General features: G+C 50.5%; 1 long non-coding RNA gene across 1 annotated transcript; it reads right to left on the reverse strand.

The window, feature by feature from the left end:
- Window positions 1-1,665: 1,665 nt before the first annotated feature.
- LOC113610565 (uncharacterized) lies at window positions 1,666-5,631 on the reverse strand. The gene is made up of 2 exons (XR_003429126.1): window positions 2,612-5,631; window positions 1,666-2,073 (listed from the first exon to the last, which is right to left on the reverse strand). It is a non-coding gene; the product is annotated as an uncharacterized LOC113610565 (long non-coding RNA).
- Window positions 5,632-6,730: the final 1,099 nt, after the last annotated feature.

The raw sequence follows: 6,730 nt of genomic DNA on the forward strand, positions 1-6,730 counted from the left end.
GAATTTACACCACTGATTCCTAGAAGAATTTAGCAAAGGAAAAGGCAAAGTGAAAAGTTCTAACTAGAAAAGTAGCATTTTCTCTTTTGGATTTTTCAAACCATTTGAACAAATTATGGAAAATAACATCTTGTCCACCAGCTATAATGAACATTCGTGCACTGTGGTGACGTCTCTTCCACACTTCTCTTCTTGTATATTTTAGAAAGAAAAGCTTTTATCCAGTATTATTTCCCTTCGTGTTTTGTTTTCCTGCTTTGAACTGGCATCTGAAGAGGCCACAGAGCCTTCTTAATTTGAAAATATTCTTGTCTTTGGGACTATGGGGTCGTGATTCTTAATGTGCATCCGAATCACCCAGAGGGTTTGTTTCAATACAGATCGCTGAGGTCCAAACCAAGAGTTTCTTTCTTTTTGGCGGTAAGCGGGCCTCTCACTGTTGTGGCCTCTCCCGTTGCGGAGCACAAGCTCCGGACGCGCAGGCTCAGCGGCCATGGCTCACGGGCCCAGCCGCTCCACGGCATGTGGGATCTTCCCGGACCGGGGCACAAACCCGCGTCCCCTGCATCGGCAGGCGGACTCTCAACCACTGCGCCACCAGGGAAGCCCCAAACCGAGAGTTTCTGATTCAGCAGGACTGGGGAGAATCTGCATTTCCAGCAAGATCTCCGGTGATGCTGTGGCTGCTGGTCCAGGGGCCATACTTTGAGAACTGCTGGTCTAGAGAAAACAGGCAGCCGCTGAGCAGCTTTCCCTGCCCGACTCCTGCCTACCTGCCTGGGCCCCCTGTCCCACCTTGTGGGACTTTGCACAGGGGTGGGGGGAGGGCTCCGGAGAGGAGGAACAAGGGCCTCAAATCTGACATCTTCAAAAGGGGAAAAAAACCTTTTACGTAAATCCACCTTTCAGTAGTTTACAAACACTCTCATTAAATTATAGAAAAAAATTAAAAAGATTTTGTACATCATATTTAGAGATGAAAGTACACAAATCACATGAAACAGAGTTTTAGCCATTCATCAGCCTCACCGGATCGCCTTACCTCTGTGCAATTTCCTTTCCACCACACCTTGCTAGCTCCCATTTCAAGTTCAGCCTCACAGTAGAAAGTCTTTTCTAAGCACTGAGAAGTTCCTGAAGGAAAAGGGGAGCAATAGCTATAACATTCCACTGACGTTTTGGCAAGCAAACTCCAGGTGAGAATTTCAAGAGACAATGAAAAGCACAGGCTTGGCCTCCAGAATTCAAATACTTTTTGTAAATTTCCCCATCCCGCCTATAAAGGGAATGTGGCAATTTTGCAAATGAAGGTCTAAAAAAGTACCTTAAGTTAAACCTTCTCTTAACCATAGGAAGCTTAGTCAACTGCTGATTTAAGGAAACATGTCACATTTTATATCAGCTGGAGAAACTGACAACATGCATGTTTTTCACTTAGAAGCGCAAAACTTTAGCCCTGTTTTCTCAACCTTATTAAAGTTGCGAACTTTATCACTAACACCTGGGTTAAAACCGTAACTACCCAAAGATGAGACAATTAATTAACCAGTGAAAACAGCAGTACAAACTTCTTTAGCTCAGAAATGGGAGACGGAACAGTGTGAGGGAGGGCCTCGTTTTTCACCATGGATTACACACGTACAGAACAAAAGTTAGTCGAGGGACACATAAGTCAAAATGCTTTTATCTAGTTGGATTATACAAAAATCAATAAATAAACTTCATAATTTATTTTTAATAAAAATAGAGAAGAAAAAGTTCGCCTACTGCCCTGGGAAGGTCAGCTCCTGGGCGTGGGCCCCTGGCTCTCTGCTTCCCAGAGCATCACCTGGTTAGGAGCTCCTACAACGCAGGTTAAAATCGTTGATTCCATCATTGTTCTCCTGGGTAAAAGACACACACACAGCCTCTCTTTAGACGAGCAAGAGGTGTCTTTTCCCTGGAATCTGGACTGTCCTGCGGGGAGCACCCTACCTTGGAACTGCCCTTAGCCTTGCAGCCGGCCGTGCTCGGAACTGGGAACGCCAGGCGGGGAGGACGCGGCAGTTCTGGGTCCAGGCCCGGCGGGTCACCCTAGACGGCAGGGGACAGACAGGCCGACAGCCAGTGAAGACGGAGGAGCCACCTGGAGGGCGCGTGGCCCTCCCCACTGGGCCCACCTCCCCCGCGGGCACTCAGGCAGCCTGGGAGTCTGTGGTCCCCCGTCTGAAATCAGAGCACACACCGTGCCCATCCCTAGGCTGTGGTAAGAATCAAGTCCTTTCACCAGCCGAAGGGCTTAAAATAGCACCTAGTAGCCAAAGGTGCTGGTTGCTGTTATCACATAAAGGATGGGAGGATGGTAGGGAGGCTGCGACAGAAGGACAATGCGCTGGGCCCCCTCCCCGAGCCCTTGGCCGCACTTTGCATACAGCTGGAGCGCAGCCCCGAGGTCCCTGAGCCAACAGCGACAAAGGGCCCAGAAAGGAGCCGTCACTGCCAAAGCTGCAGAATAAAGACTCAGCCCGCAGACAGCGGCCGCCCGGGCCCCACTGTCCCGGCCCTCACCCCTGTCTTCTCTCTCAATTAGCATAACTAAAGGAGGAACCCAAGGCCTCTGTCCTCAGCTCACCCAGTCTCAAGTCCAATGCTAACCGTCCGCTCCGGGGAACCCGGTGAAAAGGAAGGTGGTCGAAGTTAGAGGCCCAGGGTCTTGCACGGTCACAATACAGAGCATCAGGCTTATTTCTTAATCATTTTCAGAACGAAACCACTTTGCAGCCTCCTTCTTAAGAGATGGGCGTGTTTAGCAGCTTAAACAGGCAGATCCCCACCCCTCAGCCGGGCCCTCAGGACGCCAGGTGTGTGGGGCTGGGCCTCAATTCACCAGCATCATTGGATTAGCTTTCTGTCCTTGGCAAGGTCACCCAGAGCCCAGCTGCAAATGCACATTTGTAATGAGACAGGGTGGGGTCACCCATCTCCACCTGCCAGCGAGACAGCCCAGTTTCCTAGGTGACAGGCGGTGCTATTTTCCTGGGTAAAGTCACAGGGAGGAGAGAGAAGTAAAAGTGAAAATAAAAATGAGCCGGGACACCGGCCTGACCGCCCCCGACTGGTAAAGGCTGACCTCCAGCCGTCACTGCGGACTGTGGGCCTTAATCCTTCTCCCAGTCAATACCATCCACGGCAAGTTCGACTGTTCGCCATTTATTATTCAATTTGCATTCAGAGGCCAAATAAATAAAGCAAGCACAACAGCGCAATTTGCCTTTTCGCAAGTGAGTTACACTTGCTTTCTGTGTAGCAATTAATGCTACATTCTCAAGTTACAATATGACAGTGAAGCTTGTAAGAGTGTAGACTTCTGTCTCTGAAGGAAACAGAAATCACATTTCTTCAAGAACTTTGCAGGGGTGTGGTTTACATGTATCTGTGTATCCATCCATGTACCTACAGAAATGCCCCAGCTCTGTACAGTCACACTGCATTGCTTTTCTTCCTCCTTTCCTTCCTCCCTCCCTCTCCGTTCTCCCCTCCCTGCTTTCTGTCTGTCCAGAAACATTTATTATCAGGGTACATTCACTGAATGTTTGCTCTGGGTCAGAGACATTTACAAAGGTTGAAACCTCCCAGGCTCTCAAGTACTTTACAATCTAGTTGCAGGGGACAGACTCAAGAAGTAATTATAACTCAAATACGGAGCAGCCTACACTAGCCTGTGGAGTCAAGAAAGTCACCTTAATATTCACAGTCAGTTCCTGTTCTTGTTCTTGCCCTGTGGCTGACAGCTAAAGCAGGATGGGCAAATAAAGGACCAAATAAATGAATGAAAACATAAATACTGTCCAATCAGGTACATCTAGATAGACGTGTGGATATGTTCCTGAAAATCGGTTCAATTCATTTTAGGTCACGTTGGCAAAGCAAGGAAATTACCATCATTTGGTGATGACCCTGATTAATCAACTTTGTTTGGTCTGGATTTTCACGTATGGATTTTCCTCCAGTTCACAGGTCTCAAAACATCCAAGAGAACCACCTAGGAAGCCACGTAGAATCCGAGACACCTGCAGCCAGGTCAGGGGCCCACCTGAGTGGCCACAGTCCCCGCCGGGCTGTGCGTGCTCCATTCCCATCGGGCATTCAGTGGAAAGCTGTTTACTTTTTTCAACGCTTCTCTTTCCAGAAGCTGGTCCTGACTGGGCCTGCAGGCAGGTCAGGGTCTGTGAGCAGGGAGCTCACCTGCCTCCAATTCCGGAGCTGATGGGAATGTACCCAGCATTTTGTAAAAGTCCACCAATAGCACACTTGGTGAGTCCATTTGCATGAAGTTCAAAAACCGCAGAGCTGGTCTGCGGTGGCAGAAGCCAGGGGAGGAAAGAGCCATCCAAAGTGGAGCGTGAGAAAGGCTTTAACAGAAGAGTTAAGCACTGAAACCAGCCTACGGGTGAGAAGTCATTGCCTGCGATGAAGGAAGGAGGGAACCAGGGTCGAGGATGTTCATCTGAGCCGGGCTCAAGGAGGGTGCAAGCTTCCGGCAGCAGGAGCAGGGAGGAGCCTGGGCTTCTGTCACCACTCAGCCCCCGAAGTCCATGAACCATTCTGCGGGTCCTCCTCTGTGATGGGGGCTAGGACATCTACCCAGGGGCCATCCACCCATGCCTGGCTCCCAGGGATATGCCCTTTTTTCAGCCCCAAATGGGGGAAATGTGAACACTCCCAGCCAGTGTTTGTCTCAGGCAGGACCCTGCATATCTGCTCTTATCCTCCTGACAATCTCACATTATAGAGGAGAGGAAATCGAAGGTTCAGGGAATCGGGTGAAATTTGCAAATTCATAGTTCCTAAGCGGCAGACTAAAAACTACAACCAAGATCTGTCGGAGTCCAGGGCCTTTTCCTAATTACAGTCGGTGGACGTGATGGGCTGTGCTGGCTTTGCCCGTGCCCTGGGCAGACGAGGTGCGTCACCACCGGCCACCCCGTCTCCAGCTGCCCCTGTTTCCCTCTGCAGCCTGGGAGGAAATTGAGTTTCAGTTTGAGGCTTGTTATTCATCTCAGCATCATTAGCAGGAAAGTCACATGAAGCAAAGAGTAAAGCCTTTCTGCTTCCTGATCTGTTAGTGCCCAGACAACTGTCGATCAATAGGGATTTTATCTTAAGGTCAGACCGTCAGCTTCTGCTGCTGGGGCCACACAGGACAGCCAGTCGCCGGCTCAGGCGGCCTCCCTTCCCCGCTGCCCTGCTCCCCAGCTGCCTCTGGAGTGTCTCCCGGTGACCAGCGCCTGTGAGCTTCTGTTTCAAAGTGGTTTATACATGATCCATCCGTGTCGTGTTCAAGCTGGTTGCTAAGCAGCATTCCAGACAGACACTGCGCAGACCCCCCCCAGGAAGCCTTCCCTAGGAAGAACTACTATGGTTTAAGGATGGCAAGATGTTAAAATTAAATCTGCCCTTGCAAATGAGGTACAAAATCTGTCCGGTTTTCCCCTCCCATTTCTTAGAGCTCTCCTCTCTCCCCTGCCTTCAGCGTCAGGACCAAGCTGGACCAACATGGCGGCTTTGGACATTCATTCTTTTTTCTTTAAATAAGTTTATTTATTTATTTATGGCTGCGTTGGGTCTTCGTTGCCACGCACAGGCTTTCTCTAGTTGCAGCACGCTGGGCCTACTCTTCGTTGCAGTGCGCAGCCTTCTCATTGCAGTGGCTTCTCTTGTTGTGGAGCACGGCTCTAGGCACGTGGGCTTCAGTAGTTGTGGCTCACGGGCTCTAGAGCGCAGCCTCAGTAGTTGTGGCTTGTGGGCTCTAGAGCGCAGGTTCAGTAGTTGTGGCGCACAGGCTTAGTTGCTCCGCGGCATGTGGGATCTTCCCGGACCAGGGCTTGAACCCGTGTCCCCTGCATTGGCAGGCAGATTCTTAACCACTGCGCCACCAGGGAAGTCCCTGGACATTCATTCTTGACTTCGGAATAAACACACTGAGGACAGAGTGATGACTGATTCCCTGCAGAGAAAATACTCATCACTTTCTGTGGACCCTCCCCAGCTGTAGGCTTCACCCTAAGTAGCTGCTAAGACCAGTGAGCACAGAGCTGGGAGAGCACGCCAGGACTTGGGGGGCACCCAATGGGGTTGTTTCTGATAATGCTGGGGAGGGCCCCCAGGCTGGGCCAGGGCCCCAGGCCTGAGCTAGCACACCCTCAACTAGCTGACTTGCAGGTTGCTGGTTGTCATGGCAACATGACTCCTCCCCCACCCCACAGGGTGGGGTCCCAAGAGGAGGAAGGCCTGGCAGCTGCTAAGCTTGCTTGGGGTCAGGGTAGAGGGTATGGTGGGCCCAGCAGTTCCAAAGGACCTTCGAGCATCTGTAAGACTTACAGCATTTTTCTTCCTAATGAAGGGAAAAATCATAAAGTAGTGAGGATGAAAAATATTGCACAAATGGTGAAGAAAAGGAAAGCCAACAGGAAAACCTGAAAGGGACCAGGTGCCAGGCATTAAAAGCGAAGACCTGGGATAGTGAGAAAATCTCGGGGGCACAATTTAAATTCCTGCCCAAGGAGAAAAGGCAAAAGAAAAAAGGAACCTGGATCTTTTGGGCCAAAGGCCAAAGGAAATGAGAGTCCGAGGCAGCTCCCTCTGCCTGCAGCCCGGGGCAGCGTGTGACTGCTGGAGGGGCTGGAAGTGACCTTGGCGATGACAAAGCCAGGTCTGTGATGGAAATGAAAGGGCTGAGGCCACCGGCACC

Source organism: Aethalodelphis obliquidens, unplaced genomic scaffold (genome assembly GCF_003676395.1).
Source record: "Aethalodelphis obliquidens isolate GAN/ISIS:26980383/991018 unplaced genomic scaffold, ASM367639v1 scaffold63, whole genome shotgun sequence".
Taxonomy (NCBI): Eukaryota; Metazoa; Chordata; class Mammalia; order Artiodactyla; family Delphinidae; genus Aethalodelphis; species Aethalodelphis obliquidens.